Here is a 25,550-nt window from a genome sequence, read left to right as displayed (position 1 = left end):
AGCGGCAGCTGTAAAAAGGTCAAATATGTATTTTCCATTTGTGAAGTGTCAGGTACAGTTGTGGACCTCACGGACCTCCTGGGGACACAGTGGCAGTGGCCCATGTAGACCGAGACATGGCTGGCTACCTACAGGACTTGGCAGAAGGGTTCTCCTATAGTAATCCCTTAAAAGGTTCATATCATTTTCATTTCTAAATCTTTTTGACACCTTGTCCCTTACTTATAAAACGGATTCATGCTATCATTTTTTATTTTATCCGTATTTTATTATACTATAGTTTGAATTAATCAATTTGTATGTCACTTTGAATTTTCTAAAGTTTTCCATGCTCTTGCTCCCCTAGAAAGGAAGTATTGCAATCGTGTGGCACGAAAACACTAACATGACCCTCTTTTCCTCAGTTCTCATCATTTAAGAGGTAACTATTTTCCGGATTTTCAGTCAACTGGGAAGTTCAGTTTGAAAACCCTCTGTAAATGGTAAAACCGCACGAAATTCCCATAAATACTTTGATCTGGCGGAAATGGCATTATACGGACTGGACCAGTGGTGAGAGAAGCTAAAGAGCTTACATTGCTTATATTTAAATGATAAAAGGCTACAGAATTGCAGTGAGAGAAAATATTGAGATTTATGTTAAATCAGTTTCTGGGGTTCATTTTCGCTTGGAGCGAACCTACTTTTGGTTCATTGTTTTTGATTCTTTTATTCAAACATTTTTTAGAAAGCTCAAAAATTTTGCTTTTCTCTAAAGTGCAGTAATACTTCACGGTAGGCGCCACGGTAGTCGAGCGGGTTAAGAGGCGAGACCTGTAAAGCTATTATGTATTGTGGTACTGGGTTCGATTCCAGGTCTTAGGCCTTGGATTTTATTTAATAGTTGATAAAAGAAGTTTACAGTTTGCTAATCGCCTCCGTCCACGACACCTAACTGGTAGTTGGACGATAAGCGCCGCCTGAAAAAATAGGCGATTACTTTACTTTACTTACTTTACAATTCTAACTCTTCGAAACTCTTTCTGAGGAAATCGAAACTTACATTGGAGTTCGAGGGAAGGTTGTTGTTATCAGGCTTCTCACATCTTATTTCTTACAGTGAACTGTTACTGAAGTCCATCTTGGTATATGATCTCAGTTTCTATCCCCACCACTGTTAATACGAAATAAAGTAAACAAAATTTAATTGGATGCTTTCAAAAACAGTAAATGACTCACACTAAAATACGCCAAAACTTTATTGTAACTTCAAATACGGACATATGTCCGTCCATTAGTGATAAACAACCAAAGCATAATTTATGATTAAGTCTGTGATTAAGTCCTCTGGGATTTATACTTAGATGCACATATGCTTCATTATAAAGTTTTGTTGCATTCGCCTCAGTAGTAACTTATTCTGGGTACTTAACAGTGAGAGAAACTTGGCTCTTTGCATAACGGGCATGTGACGTAATGAATCTGATGGGTAGGGGAGGTTTGCAGAACTCTACTTCCGGTAAGTTCGCCACAATTAGTCTTCTGTCGTGTATAAAGTTTTATTGCAGTGACGTAGCAAGTTATGTTAGGCTAGTTACTTGTAGATATTTTTTTTTTAAATTCCAATCATTGATGCCAACATGAATAAAATATGGAAGATCGTTGGAATTTGTCTTGCAGGAATGAATTTTGAACAATTTATATCTTCTTTAGAGATACTCTGACTTTTTTTTTATACACCCCATCAAGATAAGTAATAACTAAATAAGAAACGTTTTAGATTTTGGGTGCCACTTATATACCTTATCACACATCAATTTCAAGATTGTGTTTTATCTTTTTTCCCCCAAAAAAACAAAATTGTAATTAACAACCTAAAGAAGATAAAACTATCTATAAAGACAAGTGATAAGCAATCAAACATTATCAATTCAAAGATAAGGCACGTTTCACAAGATAGTAGAAAAATGAAGAGCAATTGAAGTTAATCGCCTTTGAATTGCCAATCATAAATTGTTCCATGATCATTAATGAAAATGAATATTACTCAAGTGAGAAAAATAATTTTATTGTCTCTTTGCACCGCAAGATGGTGCCGCCAAATGAGACGCAACGCTTTCTCAGTGTACCAAACAGTCGCCATGTTTTATAGTTGCTCAATACAAAAGTAACTGGGTCAGAAGAAGGTGTAAGTAAATTATTTAGTTGTTTTCTAAAGTAAAGGAGACATGAACCTTTACAGAATATTGAAGAGGTATACTGCATGACTGCAATGAGCATTCCTACAGTCTCCGGCAATTGGTGCAAATCTGTTCGAGCCATCTGAATGTTAAACATTCTTCCGTTTATAAAATATTCAATTATTTTAGTTCCGTTATGAATACATTTTTTTTTTTCATTTCTTGCTGCTGCAAGGTCTAAGGAAGGTAAATCTAATCGTGACCTGAAGATGCACTGGACAGCCACTGCACGTTCACTTTTCGCTCTAGCAGGATATGCTTTCTACTAAAATTATGGCCGTTGTTTTGGGTTTCGGGGTGGTAGTTGGATGTACAACATTGAACATTGAGGATATGTTCTTGGACCCAGTATTGAAGAGCTGGCGGCTGTTTCGAGGGTACCCATCCACTTACAACCACACGTTAGCTTTTGAGCTGAAGACGTAAGTAGAAGATTATGGCTAGGCTCTAAACCAAACGGCACTACACCCAACAGACTGATTGCCCAAGCCGACATATGTAATCTGGTCTTATTCCTATAGAGCTAGAATATATCTCCACGGATGTGTCGCAGATGTCGGTGAGTCCTGCTCCTCCAGCAGACTCTATGAACAGGAGCGAAGCAAACTCCTGATATATTCAACCAATATAGTGAATGTACTGAAATCCCTGGACCAAAAAGTGTGACGTAGAAATATACAACCTATTTTGACAATCATATTTTCTATTTCTACAAAAGATTAAAAGCAGCATTTTCAAAAAAATTTCTTCATTGTCTCCTTGTACTTGTTACCTTCTTTGTAAACAATGATTCAACCTTCTTTCGTTTTTAATGGGCTTGTGTGTATAATAAAGATAAATCAAAAGAATAATTTGGAATATATTAAGAATAAAGTGCCTATTTACTACCATTTGTGAAGATGTAGCATTCATTTTATCATTAAAATTGATAAGGATGAAATGGTCAGAATAAGGGTATGTGAGATTTACTAATTCTGAACAATATTATTGAAAATATAATGCAATAAAATTAATTAAAAGATATCAATTATATAGATATGTGTATATAGATCTTCCATTTTATTGCGGGCCAAAGAGGGCGTGGTGTGACAAACTTAGAAGAAGGCGTGGTTAAATAAACATTTCTCGTTTCTGATTGGCTCTGCTACCAACCTACTTTTCAACTTTCATTCTTCGCAGCGATTATCCAATTCTTCATTGTTAATTATTTCAATTAAAAATAAAACTTACAGTAAAATTATTTGAATGATATCATTTGTTTTAAAATTTGAATAAAACATATAAGTTTTTTCAAACACTTATACATGGCTAAAAGCTTGTTTCAATGCATTGCTAATCACAAGACAATGTTATCTCGTAAGAAGCTGGTGGGTAGAGAAAAAAATCTAAGGGCCAGTTGCTGGATTTGAACCTGTGATCTTCGCGTTGGAATCCAGTATTCGCTAACCACTCAGCTAATCCTACCCTAGGCGGATTGTTATTAAAAACTGCAGAGGGAAGTATGTCTGTGGTAAACAACTGACACGAAAGTTTTCTCCTATATGATAAGCGTGTGTACGTATTTATTGTTTATTTATTTAAAAAGTACATAGCTTTTTTGACATTTTCATTCTATTTTTCATTTGGCCAGCTTTATATTTCTCTCGATTGTTTATTTGGCCAGCTGTTGATAAAGAATTACCCCTTTTATTTTCGCGCACTGTTTGGCGCTTTAAATTAATAATTAATTAAAAGTAGTAACTGATGTGTACTTAAGTATGATAATACTCATCTGGTGTTACCAACTAGTAAAATGATATTCAAAATAGGAAAATTAATTAATTTAATTATACATTAATTATTGATTTAATTAAATTGGGAAAGTTATTAAATTATTTTGCATTTAGTGTTGTCACTTTTATTAACTAACTTTAAGTTTATATGTGATATATTTGTAATTAAAATAAGTGATTCAGTATTGGGCGTTTTCAACAGTGCTGATGCATGAACGTCATGTTCTTCTCGAAAATAGACATGGTTGAGAGCACCTAACCAGAGTGCACCTGCCCTAATTGCTCCATATATTGGTCTATTCAAATTGTAACTAATATAAATATAACACAATAGAGTGGAGTTCTCACGCACATTTCAAGTTGGTATATTTCAATTTCAAAGTTTTACTAATCTAAGAACATTTTTAAGAGTCCTTAAGGAACTGTAACTTTAAGCGCCTACTGTCAGAATAGCAGAGAAGTATATGTATCATTAAAATAACTTTTCAATAAAAAAAAATAATCTTTTCAATAAATACATCCGTTTTGAGATCTTCGAAGGATCTAGGATGCTGCAGATGATGGGTTAAAGCGTAGAGAGCGCTTTATGGAGAGGTTACTTTTGTGGTTATCATGAATTAAACATAGTCTAACCTAGTCACCAAGGAACAGTCATGCCAACAATAACACCCACCTACTATTGTGTCAGTAACCCCTTTTTACCTTCCGCTCTCTAAAATACGAAACATCCGAGCACATCTTTTCCTTTACTTTAGACTACACATACATTCATACGTTCGCATAAACAAACATCTCTCTTCCTCTTCTTCGCAACAGTGTGTGTGAAGTTATTGACTATAGACTTGGAATAACATTTAAGCAACACTTAATAAGGTCGTAGTCGCAGTCAACTGTTACAGTAAATATACGATACTAATGAATAAAATTAGTAATAACACTCGCGTGACTTCCGCAATCTTTTAAACAAAATCAGTCACTTTGTCGGATAGATTTTCCATTATTTTTTGGATTTTTTAGAAATCAGCTTTAACTATTTTAGTAGAGCATTGTACTTGATACGTACATCTGGATCCATAACTTTATGGGAATCATTTTCCCAACAACACTGTTCCAAGGAAGGATTAAATTTTCCTCCAAAATATCATTTCGTTTCAGTGCAGGTTTTACAATCAGCATTACGTTAGAAGTAAAAGTGTTTCAAATACTGTATATAATCTGAACAAGTTAGATCTTTGAAAATAAATGAGAGCTTCAAAGAAATTCGAGAATTATCGTACGTCATTTTGTTTATTTTCTATTGGACCACAAAATGTATATTTCCGGTAAAAGCTATCTACCTCAAGTTCGCAATCTTCCTGTTGGTTGGTGAAAGGGAAATTCAAGGAACGAAAAGCGCCTTAAGTAAATTCCCTACTCCAAAAAAATGGATTTCAATCTCGTTGTGTGTTGTTAATCCCGTGAATCTAACAGAGTCAGAACGGGCTGATTAACTCTGGCTGACGTTGACAGACTGGGGTTTGAGAGAGATAGTTCTGAGAGGAGGAAGTGGTAGTAGTCAAAGAAAGATATGGACGTTATTTAAACCGGAAACGACCAATATCTCTGTCTAGGTCGACTGATGTAGCCTCACCTTGTCTTGGGCCACCTTAAGAAAGCCGTAATTGTATGCAAATGACCTTCCATTTCGCCCCTCGTCTGCTAAAGAGATTATGGAAGGGGTTACATAATTTCCAGCGGAAGTAAGTGCGCCCTTCTCCCTCAGGACTCTTCGGCTACCATTTCATCCTTGAACAGACTTCTAGGGAAACTGGCTGTACGAGGAGAGGGTCCTTAACTGGAAGTGTGTATATGTAGTGCAGCCTATATTGGATTACAGGAACAACTTTCCTCTTCTAGAACCTGGAATTACCAAAATATAAACCCTGTGTGTCGTTTTTGTGAGATGCTTGCAGCTACCCTCGCCTGACGGTTAATTAAACAACACCAATTAAAGCCCGATGGTTCGGGGAGGTGACAGAGGGTGAAGATTATCTGGACGCCCCCTTGCGATAACGCTTATAATGGATGAGACTGCTATCTGCTTATCGGTGAACGCTTTTCCTACCCATAGTTTCTCTGGTGGAAATTTCGCTGTAGGAGTTTCAAGTTGGCGAGAGTATTTAGTTACCTCTGTATCCTCCAGAAGGGCGTCAATAAATATAGTTGCTCTTATTACGTAATGGTACTTCCTGCCTTCAGCGTCGTGAATACGTATGTATGGCGAGCGCCTCGGGGGCGCCTTGGGACCAGGGTGACTTCAAACATGAACTCTTTTTTTTAGTTAATTTATTTAGACTTTTTATTTTATTTTGTTTACTCTTCAGCAAGTGTTGCCAACTTGATCGGAAAATATTAAAAAAAATTCTAATGTTAATCAGCCTCCCTTCTGGGCGAAGTCTGTGGTCAGCTGATTTACTTGATGAACATCTTTTTTTTGACAATCGTAAATTTCAAATAACATTAGATAAAAAGTTATTTCCAAGATCATTCGTCGATTTCAGAATATCGATTTATAAGCTAATTGATCGTACTCAAGTTCGAATATTTGAAAGGTGTGCTTTGGAAAGTAGAAAGATAAAGAGTAGTTGAAAATAAAGAAAAGAAACACATTCTTCATTTTTCTTTTAATTACTATTTGATTCTAATTCCTCTCGGTACATATTTTCTTGTTCAATTTTCGAGACATAACAAAAGAACGCTCTAAGGTGATCAAAAAGATTATCAACATCTTGGAAAGTCTTGGTCTAACCCGCCACGACTGTCGGGTGTGTTTATTTTGTTCAATTTGTATTTTTTGTCATTTTCTTTGAGCGGCACCGCCTCAGGCTTAGATAAACTTATTGCTGTACTTTCAAGAAATATTCCAACCTAAAACATACTTTTTGAGCTGGTTTTTCTTTCTTCTTCTACTTCTTTTACTTCATTTTTTTTTTATTTTTAATTAAAAACTTTTTTCATTTTGTTTACGAAAAGTAATTCTAGTAAAATGTATTTTATATTATATAGTAATTTTTTTTTCAGCCATAGATAAACAAGATTACTTTTCGTTGTAATTGTTTTGTTTTAACTTTCTTTTTTACTTAATTCAGAATAAATAAAAGTAAACACTCCGATACTAAACAATAAATTTTCATCAATCAAACTCTGAGTAACAGGAAACATATTTAAGGTTCAAATATATGCAAAAACGTAATTACCGAAAGTAGTCATGTACAGGATGCATCCTTGGGCACATTCAGGAGAGTGAGGAGTCTTCACTAATTTGGGGGGAAAAAATCAGTCGATAAGTTGAGACTTGAGGATAATATAGGATAACATTAACAATAAGATTGGGTTCTAGGAAATCCTGCGTTAGGTTAACCTTGTCATTTCTGCGTAACGTGCGGTTCTACCAGATGGTTGTTAGAAATAATGTTCATGTTTTAAAAAGCGGTATTTGTAAGCTAGGTAGGTAGTAAGGTTACAAATAATATTTGTATTTCTCCATTTATTTTAGCAAATTAACATCATCATTATTTTTATCACAGATTGGGAAATAGAGGTAGTATTAAATACCATAGCTTTTTTTAGGAAGATATTGATATTATCAAGGTGTTTTCTTCGTTTAAAAAACCATAGTTTAGGCTAGGTAAGGAAGTCAGGTAATTAGGTCTAGGAAATGATTTAAGTACCACTACTAATTAAAGCTTTCATAAGACAGTTTTGTTATGATGGTGTGTTATAATCGACAACTCTAGATATGATCAGGTTATCGATGTCCATATTTGATTTAGATTGTTAAGATATCGCAAAGGCACGATGTTAGTGAAATCGATTAGATCGCTGCTTAACTTTTCTTTGCTTGGGGTCACTGTTGTTACTAAATCGATTAAAAATGAAAACAAATCTTTTCAAATTTAGAATTTGATTACAAATGAAATTAATAAATTAATCTTGCGTACTTTATGAATTGTTAAAAATTCATTTCATTTAGAATTTCTGCAGAAATGAAGGATTAACTCCATGAATTTGAAATGAAAATTCACTCACATTTATTATAATAACGGAGAGTATTAGTTTCTGCTATTGATTTCCCTTAAAATAAACAAATAATTAATTCTGGGAAATTCAGTGGGTTCATAATATAAGCCGAAGTAAATGTTTAAATTAGTATCACGAACCAACAGAATTGTGGCTACCGAGTTCAAGATCTGTACACAAAGTTAAAATATCAATATTTAAATCGCATGAACATAGTGAACGAGCAAAAAACTAAACGTTCATTTCTAGTTTATGCTGACTTTATGCATAATTTACCCATGCTGTATCTATGCCAATATGCATGTAGTGTAAATCGCTCTTCTTATTCTAAGCATTAAATTAGTTATTTCAAGGGGTTCTGTCTTTATGCTTTGAGTTCTTTGTGTCTAATTCTTTAAATAAACTCACTTGCATAAGAACGTGACTATTCTATAGAACAAACCAACACTTCGAGAAGAACAAAGCCACACTACGAGAGGAACAAAGCCCCACTACGAGGGGAACAAAGCCACACTACGAGGGGAACAAAGCCACACTACGAGAAGAACAAAGCCACACTACGAGAGGAACAAAGCCACACTACGAGAGGAACAAAGCCACACCACGAGAGGAACAAAGCCACACTCCGAGAGGAACAAAGCCAGACTACGAGAGGAACAAAGCCACACTACGACAGGAACAAAGCCACGCTACGAGAGGAACAAAGTTCTACACTAACCTAAGCTCTCTATTTGCGGTACCGCAAACTAAAACTTAGAAAATAATCCAGACTTGGCTCTTCTAACATTCAGTTTTCTTATAAATCGGGCTATAACCTAAAAGGAATTCAGTCTAATCACTTCCACGTCAACCTGTTCCTCTTTTTGAACGCCCTCAAGCACTCTGGGATGACTTAGTTATTTTCTTCTTATTTAAGCTGTTCAAAATGTTCTTTTGGTGCCTGGCAAGAGATTTATCAAGAAGTATATAAAAAAAAAAAACATAGAAACCGTTTGCAATCAGCCCTTACCGAATCTTGGTGTCAATTTAAGACTAAAAATTTGGCAGGATTGCATTACTTCCTTCTAATAGAAAGGAAAACTACTTTATCTGATTTAAAGGATCTGAAGGCGTGTATTACCAGCAAGAAGTGAGTATCCTGCAATGTAGGAAACTAGTGCAATACTTCCAGGAAATCAGAGAAAATGAAAAGAAACAAAAATACTTGGATATATTCTGTCGCTCTCGGCGTGACTAGGTCGGCAGTTTGATATATCTGTAGATATATAAATCCAATCATTCAATCAGTGCAGGGCACAAAATCTTTTATTGAAGGGATCTCGCTGGCCCTTTTTTCTACAGCCCAAGCGAAAAAATAACTCCCACCACCCCTTCACCTTCCTACCAAATTGCTGTCGGATATTACTGCGCATTTTTATCCTTATCTTTTCCCTTTCCGGCGCAAACTTTATTCTCACAGGATATATTGCACAAATAGAATAAATATATATAACAAAAATAGCACAGGTATTACTCACTTGGGCCATACAGAAAAGTGACTTTATTGAGTGCTTGCCACTTTTTATTTACTTGGTAACTGCAGTCACATCATTAGGAAAGTTCGTTATTACGGATTTCCTTTCTGCAATAAAATGACCCAGTTACCATTTGGTTCCCAAATTTTTACTTCCTCTTACTATAATTGTAAGTATTGCTTTTGTACAGATTTTCACAATTTGAGTTCCTGCCGGAAATTCGAGATTCTTTCAAGATCCTTTCGGTTTTTGGTCTGAATGTGTGTCAGTCTGTCTGTTGATTAATGAGATCAGTATAACTCAAAAAAGAAAAATATTTGGACTAGGTGCACGTCTAGAATTGGACAATAAGCTTTTTGACAAATTCATTAAAACGGATGTACCACCTTTTGATTTTTTCCCCCGTTTATTTCGGTATTATCGAAAATTTATATAGGTATTTTGATCACTAAGTTAAAATTGGGTATCCTAACAGGACAGAATCGAAATATACAATTTCAACTTTCTGTGAATCGTAACTTTTTTCGATATTTTGTTCACATACACATGAACTGTTCCATTTCTAAATCCCACTTTCTTTTCCTAAGAACCTCCAAACAAATATTTCAGGAATAAACTAAGAAGAAGTAATAAATGCTCTAATTAATCATCCAGACAAAGATGGAGACCGACTGATCAAAAGTGAATCCTTCCTTTCTATTGGAGAGTACAAAGAAAGTTGATTGGATTGATGAGTATTCATGTATTAACATGCAAGATCTAACGAAAAAAAAAATGAAGCCATGGAAGTGCGCATGCTCGCAAATAATGTTGGATTATAAAGTCATGCTGAATGTCACAGTCTATTTGACAGCTGACTGGCCCTATTGACTTGCAAATCTGCGAGCCCTGCTTACATATTCTCTTTTATATTCTATTTCTTCCCCACTCCCCTCAGACTTCCCATCTTCTGTAGAAGATACTATTCTTGCTCTCTTATTGAGAAGTAATTCTCCTTAAAAGTTACGAAGATCAAATGAAATTATGGATACAATTATTTCGATCTTTAGCCTGCTAATATGAATATCTCACTGAAATTCAAGTTATTGTTTGGTGAAATGGATTAGATTTGTTTGGATTGCTCTGCAGACTTGTTAAAAATAGCCATACAACTGTGGGGAGGTATTGTATAAGTAAGAGGGTAATGTAAGTAAATAAGATAACTGATACAAAACTGCAAAATAGACCCAATTTTTTCATTGATTATTGTAAAAAGCCACACACACCACCACTAATAATTGATTTATGGAATCGAAGAGTGAATTTTTTTGTTCAGGATAGTTCAAAGTTCATATTTAGTGGGCGCGACAGTAAGATGTTGGTTAAAATCGATCAAGTTACTGATCGGGTTTTTTTTCCAGTGTATTGATATTTTCTCAAACATGGCTACTATGAATTTCCTTACTCATTTGCTCACTGGTAGTGCTACAACTTTTATCGGGAACATATCCTAAGAAAAATCCGATGTAAAGCAAATTTATGCCTTGTTCCTCGGGCATCTCTCTCTTCTTCCCTTACCTCCAGTTTCCTCTGTTCCCAGTTCCTTGGTGATTCAGTGAGGACAATACTATCAGTGAAAGACATTTTCCACAAGGTTCCTCTTCCCAAATCTTTCACAGTCACTTTCAACATCAGATCAATGACAATGACTCAAACAGCTATCACTGGATTGCGACAGTGTGAACAGAAAAATTGCAATTGGAATCTCTTCTTAATTGGAACATCAAAAAGTTTTCCTCATATCATCAGAACTGATAAATTTAATGTAATCGGTACTTTTTATATTTTAACAATTTAAAGTGGTTCGATTGATTTTTGTTTTGCTTCTATTTTCAAAGAGATCAAAAGGTATTATTAAAAAACACACTTCTTAATATTGATGTAGTGGGCTACAAATTGCTTGTACAAAGTAAAATTTAATGAAGCAAACTCTTGGGTATAATAAATACGTAAAGTGTTGCTATACATATATATGTTTGCATCAGACCGGACCAGTTTATTTCTTTAATTGGAAGAAATTTAATTCAAAAAGGGCGACCAGGATGAAATGAAAAATGGAGGTAAAAGAAAAGGATGGAAGGGTGAGGGTGTAGAAGAGGGAAAAAAGTGATGAATTAATGAGTAAGGAGAGGATGGTACGGGTATTGAGGGCTATTCCGGGTTACCATGGAGGATCAAAGAGCTAAAATGGAAAACTCGAGATTTCAAGGGGATGGCTCCTCCACCAGAAGGGTGAGCGTATTCATTGGGAAACAAGGATAGAGCGGGAGCGGAGGCACTTGCAAACCGCCCACCCACCGAACACTGGGGAGATTACCCAAGTCTTGGGCGAAATAGGGATGAACTGAAGTTTTCCTTTTCATATTTTTCCAAACAGGTGTTCCTGTAGGGCTTTGTAAGGCCCTTAAAATCTCCTAGCACACTCCCCGCAGCTTTTCTTCATTTCTGCCTCACATTATACAACAAAAAGAAAACAAAAAACTTTCATTCAATAAATTTCCTACTCCTGAAGGAAGAAATTATTATTATTATACTATTATAAATGGTGAGAACCGGCCGAATATTGCCAGCTCCAATTGGTCGAATGTGTCTGATTACATTGTTCAACACATGCAACGCTACCAAATCACAGAAAATATGTTTTAGAAAGTAATTTGAACAACATTCCTACCAACTAACCAAGTACTCAATTCTTTTACTAATTTACTATGATCTTGGAATTTTGGGGAAATTTATAATGGCGATAGATCTGCACGTTGTGGCTACACTGTGCTTAATGAGCTACCCTGGCGAACCTGCCAAAAAATATAAATTTTATTTTAGAATTTATTTACATTCTACTACAAAGCTTGTTGGGAAATTTAGCAGAGATAATTTTATTCAGGGATATGTTCGGTCCCAGTTGACAAGTGGACAAAGGAAGTCTCGGGAACTGCGATACCAGTACCGGAAACTGCGATACCAGTACGAAAGCTCCCAGGGGCCAACGCAGCATTGTTTTCCAGAAAGCCGTGACAAAATCTTCCTTAATTAACAACCCCTTGGCTTAAGACCAATTTATTTCCAGTATACAACCTTGGAGATGATCTCTATTTACCCTGGTTTTCTGAATAACTGAGAGACTGTGAGAGAAGTATCCACTCGAGAAGCGTTGTTACGTCCGCCGGAAGTTTGTCCGGCCTTCTATCACCCTCCGGAAGTGCAGTGACGTAATCAAAAGCCGTTACTGAATAATACAATTTCTGTGGACATTTGGCTCGTCCTTTCTAGCTCAGTTTTACCATGAACCATTATCCTGATGCCGTAGTGAAGAGAGGACGGACAGAGTCAACAATGTATCCAATGGTCTGATGGCTAATTCTATTTTGTCCCAATAATATATTCTGTTAGGAATTCAATACTTTTGGTCTGATTGAATTTTAGAGTTGATTCACAATAGCAGCTAGTTCTGACGGTTGAATTGTAAACAAAGATAATTCTGTTTTAAATACATCTAACAAATCTTTTCAAAGATGTAACAAATTATCTGCAGATCTAAAATGTTTTAGTTAACGAGAGCGTTCACCTAACCTTTGAGCTACCCATATAGCACTGCTTCTATTATAGCTTCTTTCTTGATATACTTCTGTTACGACTTTAAAATTGCATAAACTACTATTTATAAAGTGCGTAATGCTTTCTTCCTGAATTGCGCTCTGATCATAATAGACCTAATTCTGGTTTGAGCGGTCTGAAGTTACAGTTAAACAACTTACATCTAACCTTCATTATCAATTTTATTGCATCACGAAAATATGACGTAGTGATGTTATTTAGTGAAATAATCACAAACATGATGTCATTGAGCGATTACAATCCGTTATGAATACCATTCCTAGCTTGAATTCCAGCTTTGTTGTCATTTGTTTTTTCCTCTACTTTAACATAGTTTCGACCCAAAGAGATTAACAGACATACATTCGATCTTATTATGTACATTGTTTTTACCATTTTTCAAACAAGCACGAATACTTTTCTTTATTATTTCACTTAATTTTAATTTATTTTGCAAATAATACTGTGAAAATATCCAGCGTGAAGCTTTAAAATGTTTAGCTATCTATAGTACAATGCAAATATATTGGAGTACAATAGAATGTACTATTAAGATGGCAGATGGTGATAATTGTCATTAAGTAACCTCAAAAACTTATCAATATGTTCATATCTTTTGAATTCCCAAAGTTGGGAATGCATAACTCATGATTATTCTGCAAGTTATGTGAAATAAATTGTTTGGCTGGGAAAAAACGTTTTCATTTTATTTAGAAGTTTTGTGAAATACAATTAATTCCAAACTTGACTTTGGCGTGTGTTTGCTGCAAATGGTAGTCGAAATTCTAGATCAGATTGATGAATAAATGATTCTTTGATTATCAAGTGAAAGTTTAGAATTGTCGCTTTGGTGTCTTTAAGTTTTTTTGGGGGGCAAACGCGGGGATTCCAAGTAATTCATCGGCCTAGGCATAGCCCAAGATCAGCAAACTACTGGAAGTGGTGTGTAGGTACTTTAGAATGATCGGTAATGTATGGAAATCTTATTTTACCTGAGGAAAGATCTAATTTGAACGATCAGATACAATCACCTTGATGCTGATCGTACTTACTACGTACAATACCCTTTTTCCAATAATTATATATCTTTAAAACTCTGTGTATTTCCTTCATTGAACTACTCTAAAAAAGAAGTAGTAAAAAAAAACAGAAAAATTTTGAACGATTAAGTGATTTCAAATTAAAGTACTTAAGATCAGTACTTATCTAGACAAATGTTCAATAATATCACTCTCCGCTAAGGCCTATTCATCATTGTAAAAAGTTTGTTCTAAGGGTAAACTCACAGGTAATTTGGGACAAAAAAGAAAAAAAGCTGTGAGATACGGAGGATTTTGGAGAAGATAGAGAATGCGAGGCCGAGAAGGGATTGCAAGTGTCCGGAGGGTGCAAAGTGCAGTGATTTAATGATTGGGGTGATTTTTATTGTCACTTGCAATGTCCTGATAAGCCGAGGGTTGTTTGAAAGAGTGTGGCCATTCCTACGCACAGATACACAAACGCATAAAAAAAAGGGGGAGTTTAGGACCATCATCCTGTAGGTCGATTCACTACCAGAACCCTGTTAAAAACAAGTAAAAAACCAAAAAAAAAGTTGTTTTTTTTGTTAAAGGGCTTAAAAACTACCCTTAGACGTAAGAACGTATAAACCTAATTTTCTGGCTTCCTCCAATTGTTATGATAGACTTGGACTTTAAACTAGTAGCACAATTTTGTTTAAGACATTAGGGGAAAGGATCCCTTTCTATACAAGTAGCACGGGAATAAAAGTCCCTTAACACAGCGTAACTTATATCCACAGAAAAAGGAAGGGAAAAGTGAAGAGCCAACCAAAAGAAGTCAGGGCCCTGCAGTCGAATAATTACTATCACATTAAAGTGTATTCTTTACTCACATTTATTTCCCAAAATTAGGAATCTTTGCGCCAATTAGTTCTATTGAGGTGGCAGCCAATCCTAGCCGAAATGTTTGGCAAATAGAGAAAGAAATTTATTTAAGACCAAACACTTCAAAACACCACGAAGAAAGAATAAAAGATGATTTTAACATTTGGGAAAAATGGTCTTTTGATGAGTTGATTACCAAGGATCTAGTTGTAAGAACACAAATTATTTTATATTTTTATTTTTTTTTAGACGGTAATTAAATGAACTAAAAGGACAAATATATCAAAGTACAAAAACACAATGTAATAATAAGTTTGACAAAGATTTACTTATTGTAGGCGTAGCCTATATAATGTGGGCGTGGCCAAGTAACCCAAGCATGGCTTCCTATTGGCTTCACAAAACGCCCATATTTCACATTTTCAATTCTCCAGACTGATTGGTCAATCGTATATTCTCAATTATTTCTTATTAAAATACATTTTAAAAATTTTTAAACAATTTTTCCCCCCCGTAGGTATTCAATGAATTTTCAGAATATGCAATAAAAAAAATTCATCAAAAATAGACCAAAAATCAATATTTTTATTAAGTAATATTTCCTTTTTAATGATCTAAATACATAAGGAGATCTAAAAGTTAGGGAATATTGATTATTTTAAATAATCCATCGATTTAAATCTATTGTCAAAGATTATTTCTGGATGGTTCACTATAGCTGCATTTTAAACCATTTTGGAGACGTTTAAAGATTAGTATTTCTTTACCTATTTAATCTGTTCAATTTTTACTCGTATAACATACTCAACCAATTACACTTTTGCTATTGTACCTCTGTCCGCATCATAGCCATCAGTAACATTCCATGTTCCTCTACCTCCTTCTTACCTCTACAATCCTTGAGCTGTGTGCTGTGAATTGCAGAATTGTAACTGAAGTGAGCATGTCCCCTAAATGATCGTAAATTGAAAGCATTTTTAGAAGGAAAATAAAAGAGGGGATTGAGAGTGAAACTGGGTTATTTATTTATTTTACAAATTCGTATTTCTTTCGCTTCAATGAACAGATGCACAGTGTTTCAGGTTAGTAACGTTGGAGATCGACAGAGATTTAATAAATTCAGTTGGGAGAATATGCTACTTTCAGAAGGGAATGAGGCTTGACTACATCGTTCTTTATTTAAATATTTTATTTAATTAAAACTGTCCTCCACAGTAAAGTAAACCTAATTGCCACATCACATTCTTATCCGAAAGATTTTAAATATTTCCACAGCCTCTCTTTCCACCAAAAAAAAATATGCAGCTTAGTAAAAAGGATAGGATTTGTTTACATTTTTGTGTGGAGCAGAGAACATGACAATGATGTTGTCACTACAAAACGACAACAACAAAAAAGCAAGCTGAACTAGCTATGGTCTCTCTCTCTGCTTCGTTGTTCGGACGACGGAGCGCCAAAATGGAAGAAAGGTCTTGTTAAATGGTTTGTGCACAACATCGGCAACGCACACACAGATTTTTCTCAGTAAAAATATTTTTTGGGGGGGCCTGACTCATCCCTAACGACATTCATCACTAACCGGAAACCGGATGTTCGAGCGTATGACTGTGTGCCGCACTTAAGGGCACTGTTAGCGGCTCTAGGGAGCCCCAGCTAAGTTTACATGCTAATTTATGGCGCTAGCCTAGCTTTCCCAACTTTTCTTTTTTTTCACTATTCGCATTCTCTACTAAACCTTTATTTCCATACTTTACGTAGGGTAAATTCCCTGTATTTACATTTAAACAAGCATTGGGAACTCGGTATTCCATCTCACTAACTGCTCTCTGGTGGCAATTTCCCCCTTAGTTGTAATGCACATCCAGCTTATTTTGAATACCATCACATAGATTTATTACTAAAAACAATTTTCCTGATTCAAGTAAGCCCAGCGAAGGCTCATCTGATTCGTAAAAGAGATTATCGATTGTATCGAACCTCAGAGAATCTGCCATCTCTAGGAGTATGGAAAAAATCTGGTGGCTTTCCCTAAGCGCAAATTACATAATTTTTTCTTTTTTTTAAAGAGTTTTTCTTGAAATTTTATTTGACTTTGTAGTGCACAGAAGCTCTCACCATTGTAAGAAATAGTTTCGCTACGAGAGAAAATTATACAGTCTAGTACGGGAAGAATTAGAGGAGACTCTATTCCGTCTTTAACGGAAATAGACTTGGAAGATGAACAGACACAAGATCGTCACCAAATCAGCGCGTCAATAGTGGACCCAGTCGAACGCCGACTTCGCGAGTAACTTCAGCATCCGCTCGAACAATCACGCCTCGACTACCTGTTGCTTTACAATCACTTAATCATACTTTCATAATTATGACATCTTTAATCAAATTTTTCAAATAATACTAAATATCTCTCTCGCCCATTTCCACTCTCTCAAGTTCAATATTAAATATTTTCTTTGCAATAAATTGATAATTGATGCCACAGTGGTTATAGAAACAATGTTTTCTGAAACTAAAGGTCAATTCAAGGTGATATTGCTAGCAAACATTATGTCCAAGTTGTGCAACTCAATGCCGACTGTCTAACACATTACAGAAAACTCAATTCAGTACACGGATATTCTTCCGACACGAAATATTTGTTGCACACTACTTATTCATAAATATTTCTCCGTTTTTAGATCCGTACAATGAACTAAATCTGTGGAAGAGAACTCAACTTCTCTTCTCCTCACAAAAATAAATTGTCTTTGAAACATTTTTCATATTTAACCACAGACATGCACGTTAGTATGTGCACGTAATGTTTATTGACAAAAAAAATCGAACCATCGAATGCAACAGCGCATTGAGAGACCGCATTATACACTAAAATAGTCCTTTAAAGCTTAGGGTGTTGGGTTTGGTCTGATCCCACAGACAAATAGTACTACTGCCACTAGAGCCGAGCGGTTAAAAGCATGTCCGCAAAGCTAATATGTATTGTGGTGGTGGTGGTGCTTGGTTCGATTCCTGCTCTTGGTGTTGAATTTTATTTAATAGATAAATTTATAGTAAAGTATCTTTGCTAGCCGCTTCTTTCCACGACACCTTATTAGATAATTGGACGTAAAGCTGCCTGAAAAATTTGGCATTTTTTAGTAATATTTTGGAGTACACCCGTACCCGTAAACAAATTTTAAAAGCTACATTTTCATGTTTCAGGAGCCTCCAAAACCTGTATATCTGGTAAAAGGTCAAGAAACTAAACTTTTGTAATAATATCTCTTACGAAAGTAAGATAATAATGTTATAGTATCTCTTACAGAATAAAGTGTAAATAGTGAAAAACTCAGTTCTATGCTTTAATAGACAGATTTACGAGTATTTTATTCATTAGTCTAACTTTAATTGATTTTCATGTTTGTTTCCTTTTTAGAGTAAATAGAAAATGTGAACCTAATAGATTATTTAAAGCTAATAAAATATACAAGACCAGAATTAACTAATAGTCGATTTAACGGAAGGAGGTTACATTTTGAGACTGTTTCCTAGAATTGCTATTGCCTCCGTAATAACATTAAACATAGAACCATCGCAAATTATTTAAATTTAATGGTAGCACTGGGGCTTGTAGTTTTTTATTCTAAATTTTGTAAATATATTTAATTTTGATTTTAGATAATTAGAGGTAATGAAATTAGGAGCACAATTTAATGAATTAGTGACTAATTGATATTTTAATATGCAATTAAGATATTATAGGTCACTGTACCAACTGAATTTGATTTATTAACTGTAATTAAAAATTGAAAAGAAAATGTTTTCGTCTTCTAATTAGAATTTGCATGCTAGCGGAGACGTAGCATGCTTATTTTATTTGGTTGGCTGAGCGCTTAGCCGCGCTGATTGTCCGATTGTTATGCATTTTTGCGCTTGAAATGTTTTTGGGACTAATTTGAAAAAGGACATAGAATGGCAAGGGCCCGATTAGATGTACACCTGTTCGTTCATGTGCGTATTGTGGAAAGGGATTTTAGGCGATAACGATACACACGAAAATTTTTCAAGCAGGTGGGACGCAAAAATGTACATTCTTTTTTAAAATTCAATTTAGAAAATTTAAATTGTTCACAATAAATGGCCAAATATTCATCCAGATCCATTTTGCATATTCTTCCAGATTTAAATTGTCTTACATCATATATGATAGCAATCGAATGTAAATTAGACTAATATGTTAGTTCGATCTATGGGGACATCCAATAAACAGGATGGTGTGCATTTAATCCCCAGCTTGTACGGATTTAGGGAGTGTATTATTAATACAGTAATTAATTCACTGATAGTTGAGTACCTGTTAGAGACTAGCAGGTAATTGCAATAACATCGTTTAGGCATTACCAGGCTTATACAGGCACGTACCCAAGTGTGAATGTTATCTTTGGGTCGGTGTAAAGCATGGCGCTAAGTTGATCACCTGCATATAAAGACGTGTTAATTTATGTTAACTTAGCAAGTGATTTCCTACAACTAGAGAAACTGGTAAGCATGAGTTCCAAGTCTTATTTGCTGAAAGTGGCACTTTAAGCACTTTTTACTGTTCGATAATTGAACAAGACGGATGAAAGTACTGCAATGAGCGAAGGAAAGCGTCATGCGAATGGGTTTATTGATCGAAAGATGAAATAACATCGAATAATTTGAATTTGAATTGTTTAATGGGAGATCCAGGTTCGAATGCAGCTGCAGGCCCTTAGATTTTCTCTTCCTAGCAGCCTCTATAGCTCACGGTCCGGTGTAGGCCCACTTTGTGTGTAATGGAAGACACTGCCCGGAGGCCGGTGGTCCCTAGTGCCAATAACCTCAGATGTTACGCCTTAAATTAAAAGAGAAAAAGTTATAATGATAGTTATGTTTAAAGGATTAATAAGAATCGTTTAGAGCCAATACAGGATAGTAAAAACGGTTTTTGACACACCCATTAATGTTGTAGAAAAGAAATCATTAAAGTTGCAGAGAAGTGCCGAAGGTGGTGTATGTGTGCATTTCCCTTGACTGCCGGCAGGTAGCAGCTCAAGCCATATTTACTGTGTCTAGTGGTGAACGAGGATTTGTCATCTAGTCAGCGGGCAGATGTAGATGCCTAACGCTTGGCGCCAATCTCACAATCCTCACTTGCAACCTTCCGCACATCTCTGTAACCTTTCTTGTCCCGCTTCCTTCCACCCCCTTCAATAGAACACACGTCACTTCCATCTTGAATCTTTACTCCCGATAAAATTTCTTTTCCACACTAGCTTTGTTAAATCACTTTTTTCAGCGTTTCAAAGTGACAAAAGACCTTTTCTTAAGAACTGTTAATACTTCTGTCTTTAAATATCTTTTCGTACCTGTGTAGAAGATAGTGTACCTATTCTACTCAAAGGAGTCTAAGAAACAATTCAAATGTGAGTAGGAGAACCTCCTATAGTGATGGCCAAAACAAGTCCGGAATCGATTCCAACATGGGTTTTGAACTTTACATTCATTTAACATTATAGATATTTACATACTTTATCACGAGAAAAGATGAACCGTTAGCAATAACAATTTGTTAAAATTTCTTTTCAAACTGTAATCCAATCTCTTTTACACGCAATCGTAAGGAATAATTTTATTAACAAAGTAATTCACTCGTGGTGACAATTCGAGAGTGGCTTTGAGTAAAAGATAAGTTATAACAGCAATAATAATCAATTATTAATATTTGTAGCTGAAGTCTAGTGACTAAATATGATTGTATCTTCATGTTGGGACGGATACAATCTCTGTTCTTAGTTCACGAGAAATATTAATTAATTTTCAATTTAAATGTATTGTCATACTTAAGACAGGGTAGATTTTTTGTGCAGGAGGAGATGAGCAGGAAGACTGTGAGGGGCCCGGGGAAGTTGTACTGATAAAGGTATAATTTATCATCGGAAGTAGGGATAATATTTGGGTCACATTTTGAGTAATGGCGAAGCCAATCTATTCGCCTTGTCCCAAACAGGCTCAAGATGTCAGTGCACCCTACGATGTACTTCTCACTGCTGAATCATGAACATCTGAGCAAATAATTCGCTATTTGTCAACATCGAACATCCTTCTTGAATAATGTTGGAGTCTTCCTTCTCTCGCTTTTCGTTGGTGAGTTCCATTTTTGCAACGGAAGTCATAGAGCGACGAGAATGTAATTTATTTACTCGAAGCTTAGTGAAGACCGTAACAGCCTCTTCAAGAATATCTAAAAAAAAAAAAAAAAAAAATCCATTATATAAGATCCAGAAATCCACAAAAGTACAAGATAGTTCTGAATGGTTAGCACCAAAGAACCCAGCTTCCTCTAGCTAACGATTGAGTTATTCTAGTTAATGACTAGTTTGTCGTGTAATCTATGCTGTTGCAAGTTTGTGCAGCTCATTTGTATGCCCATTTGTAAGTTTGTTCATATGAGATGTATCATCTGCATGTACAACTTAGCTGACACTTGGCCGTCCTTAGCAGACATCATTAGAGCGCTCTGGATGTATGTCCTTCAACTTAAAGATCCTGTCCTCATCTGTTTGGGAGTCAACCATTAAATGACGTATTCCTCTAACAACTTACAGATAATAAATGCTCCAGGGAACTGCCTTTTATAATATATTATACTTAATTAGGATTAAATGAATTGCTGAAATTCTGAGTCAAAGGTTTTCTCCAAATTTCAAAGGCCTTTTCTAATATCTATCTACTTTATTCTCTTTTTATGAATCATTTGTGTTACGTTAAAAGACGTGATATTGAATCAAAAGCAAACCAAATATTTTGATGATACCGACGAATATATCGGTTTACAGATTAATGAAATCACATTTGCTTAAAAAAAACAAGAAAGAAAAATCAAATGAAAAAATTGCCGCTTGGGTTGGCACCGCCTCAACAAGAGTGTTGAGAATGTTGGCTATACTGTTTTATAGGATAAAAAGTTTCTTTTCACCGTGTAGAGCTACTTATATTACAAAGTTCTGGCAACACTGTCTGTAAAGTTTTATTATGTCTTCGCATACAAAACAGGTTGACTTAAAGCCCAATAGCAGGTTACCATAATAAAATAGGACAACTCTTCTTTTACCCTTCCCTTATGACTACGGTTATTTATTGGCGAATAAGAATATCTTCTGAATATTTAGGTATTCAAGTTGTTTGTAGAAATGTGCACGTTGCACGCTAGAGTTGGCTAATTATGCAACACTGACCGCCTTGAGCATAGCAAAATGTAATATTGTAGCAGGTGTCAGCTGGTTCAGACAGTTGGCTGGTTGGCTAATAAGTTAATGCGCTACATTGTTAGACACGCATTCAACTTTGAGGGCATTACATGCGATAAGTACGCTGATGGTGCTGAGTATCTTACACATCAAATATATAGCTAATTTGTAGACTATGTAAGCACAAAATTAACATACACCAACGGGCAGACAGTGTTCCCTCTAAAGGTCATTCCAATATACTGTCGACAAAGTAATGGTAGCAAAGAAATATGTTTCTGGAACTGATTTTGCAAAAAGAGAAAAGAGTGGGAGAATTATAAAGGGAGGAAGTCATGAGAGTTCACTCCAAATACTTTTTTTTATAAATTAAACGACGCGATTTTCTTTCTTGAATTTAGTGACCAATAAGCAGGTTGATTGTCTGTACGTGCTCAAACTGAAATTGTTTCGTTAAAGAAAATGGAATCAAGAAATCTGTGCTAAGTTTTTCGTTAAAGAAGAGTAATTTTCTTGGAGCAGCCAGGGAGGAGGTCGAAGGGCTTTTTTGTTCCATCATCAGTAGATATTCTCTCCACACCCCACTTGCTCTATCTTCACCCAATCGTAGAGAGAGGGTTCTGAAAGGGTCAGAGGTTTTCTTTTTTAGGGGAATTTCCTTGTGATGACATCGACAAGCATAGTCCTTGATGGAGTTCCGGGTTAGAAGAATGTAATACCAATTCTATATTAATACCAAAAGAAAGAATGAAGAAAGTGAGAGGCCTCCAGCTAGCAGAATATTGGCTGCAGGGCACGGGGAGGAAATGAAGTGCTAGCGGCGGATGGAGGGTTTGTTGTCCTAAGGGATGAAGGCGCCCTGTCAGCTCTCTCAGGACCAAGTACATGATTGTTTTTAACCCTTGTTAAACATATTCTAGTCAAAAGAAGTTGCGGGAAATTGCAAAAAGAAAAAACTTGATTGCACTCAAAGAAAAGCAATGGAAAAGGAATTTTGCTGAGAACACTAACAGATTTTCTTTCGAACCCGACGTTACTGGGGCTTTCAGTATCCCCTTACTGGTGCTGGCTCCATAAAGCCGCTCCAATTTAAGATGTCTGAGAAGTCACGGGCTCAAGGTGGTTCTTTGCTCCCCTATCAGTACTTTCTAACCGACCAGTACAGGTAAAGACCTTCTTCAAACCCAGAACTCATCCAGTTCTCCTTATAACTGTGTAAGAGATAAGACCTTCACAGAACACTCAAAGCCACTTTGGGAAGAAACTAAACCTAGGCGCAATATTTTCCTTTGTTCGCCACTTATTTCGATTTGTCTTGAAATTTATAAACAAGAATTCCTTATCATTAGTTTATTTTAATTTAAAAATCTTATCAGTTACCTTTAACCAAACGAATCCAATGTTCAGTAAGAGCGTAAACAGTTTATATCCGTGGGATATTATTTCATTAAATCAAAACGGATTTTGTTTATATTTATAGAAGGAATTTAGTCTGTTTTAATGAAGTAGATGCACGATTTAAGATAAGAATATTTTTATTTATTTACCTTTGACCAAATTTGTATATTTATTTTTTTATTCCACTATTTATTGCTGCAAACAAAATTATCACCTTCTTGTAAATGTTGTGTTACGGAAGTAAGAGATAATACGAAGGTCAGAGAAATAAATGTTTTATCTTTACACTCACATGACTTTTCTTCTTATAACAATGCTTGAGCTTCCAACTCATATGTTTTCATTATTAACACTTCGCAGTTTTTATGACGTATACTCCATCGAAATGTTTTTAAAAAAATAACAAAAAAAATGTTCACAAAGCAGAAAATCTAGGAGCTATTATCTAAAATTCCCTAAAACATTAACAATGAAATCAGTAAAGTTACACAGTAATTTCGGATTAGGTTATTTTGTCCCTGGGTTACTGCCAAGTCCCCTGGTGGGACCAAATAGAACTATCAAGTTTCAGCTTCGATTCAGATTCTTCCTCTTTGATGGAAGTCAGATACGGACATTTCCTAGATTTTACTTTTTCAATCTTAATACACTTCAAAAGATATTTCTGGTAAAAACTGGAAATAGTAAATCGGACATAATCGCATTGCTAACTTCGTACAAGTGGTAAGTGGAAAACAACAATAAGTAAAGAATATATTTTATCGAAGAAAACGCCTCATACTCCTCTTGTCGTTAAACTTGTCTCTGAGCAAACTTACTTACCGACACGGCAGGTGCTATCAAAAACGCATTATGCAGAGTAAGTTGGATTTAAGGCCCTTTATGGAGGAAGGGTTGGCAAACCATTCTACAAAGACCCAATACAATTCTAGTTCCACAACCACCACTACAGACAGCCTCCTGGATTCTTCCGCTGTGCTTCCTGTTCTTTGAGTGTGCTTGTGTGGACTTGGAACTACCGTGGGTGTGGCTGGAAGATTTGCACATTAATGAGTACCCTCACCCTTTTGGCAAAAAGAAAAGGAAATGTACTTGCGCATTGCTAAGAGAGAGTGATTGCAAGAAAGTATGGTGGGGATTTAGACCGGAATTATATAACCAGCGTGCCAATTAACCTTCCCGAAGAGAGGACCAACTCAGCAGATTTAAAGCCAAGAAAACAAGAAAACACCACTGTCTCCTCGAATTTTCTTACACACTTCTGTTATCACGATTTCGAGACTGCACATATTTGCTGCTTTTTGGTTAGAAATTTTTCAAAACTGATTCATTTATAAGTAAATAATTTTCATTTAATTCGCCCAATCTTTCTAGAACATTGCTGAGGAATTGAGAGATCATCTGGAATCACTGCCAGGAGATTCAATTTTTGAAGTTTCTGCACAAGTTTAAACTAAATACACTTAACTTGTTGAGAAATAAATTTAGAATTACTGCTGGCCTAATAGGGTCTAAAAGTATTCATGAATTTTTTTTAAATAAAAATACCAGTTTCTGATAATTATGTTGGAGTTTTTGGCGTTGAAAAATCACTTTTATTACATAACCGAAAGTTTTGGCAAAGATATGTACCCATTTCAAGATACACTGTTGGAGGTTACACCATTATTGATTCCACTGCTATCTGGATTCAGTTCGATTATATAGCAGTACATTTGGTTTAAATTCTCTGTATTTAAAATCTTTGTAAATGAATTTAAGCTTGTTCAGTCTCTCTTTTCTTTATTTCTTAATTATTTATTTTTTAGAAACGTTCCGT

The 25,550-nt window shown here is 35.4% G+C and overlaps 2 long non-coding RNA genes across 2 annotated transcripts; one reads left to right on the top strand and one right to left on the bottom strand.

The window, feature by feature from the left end:
• The first annotated feature begins 13,720 nt into the window (after positions 1-13,720).
• LOC141455641 (uncharacterized) lies at positions 13,721-18,541 on the top strand. The gene is made up of 3 exons (XR_012459369.1): positions 13,721-14,143; positions 15,111-15,292; positions 18,285-18,541. It is a non-coding gene; the product is annotated as an uncharacterized lncRNA (long non-coding RNA).
• Positions 18,542-18,617: 76 nt separating this feature from the next.
• On the bottom strand, positions 18,618-25,114 carry LOC141455640 (uncharacterized). Its single transcript, XR_012459368.1, has 3 exons — positions 23,881-25,114; positions 20,041-21,327; positions 18,618-19,938 (listed from the first exon to the last, which is right to left on the bottom strand). It is a non-coding gene; the product is annotated as an uncharacterized lncRNA (long non-coding RNA).
• Positions 25,115-25,550: the final 436 nt, after the last annotated feature.

This window comes from Rhodnius prolixus, unplaced genomic scaffold (assembly GCF_049639745.1).
Source record: "Rhodnius prolixus isolate KJV_2025 unplaced genomic scaffold, Rpr scaffold_4, whole genome shotgun sequence".
Lineage (NCBI taxonomy): Eukaryota > Metazoa > Arthropoda > Insecta > Hemiptera > Reduviidae > Rhodnius > Rhodnius prolixus.
This window is presented reverse-complemented; position numbering and strand designations above follow the sequence as displayed.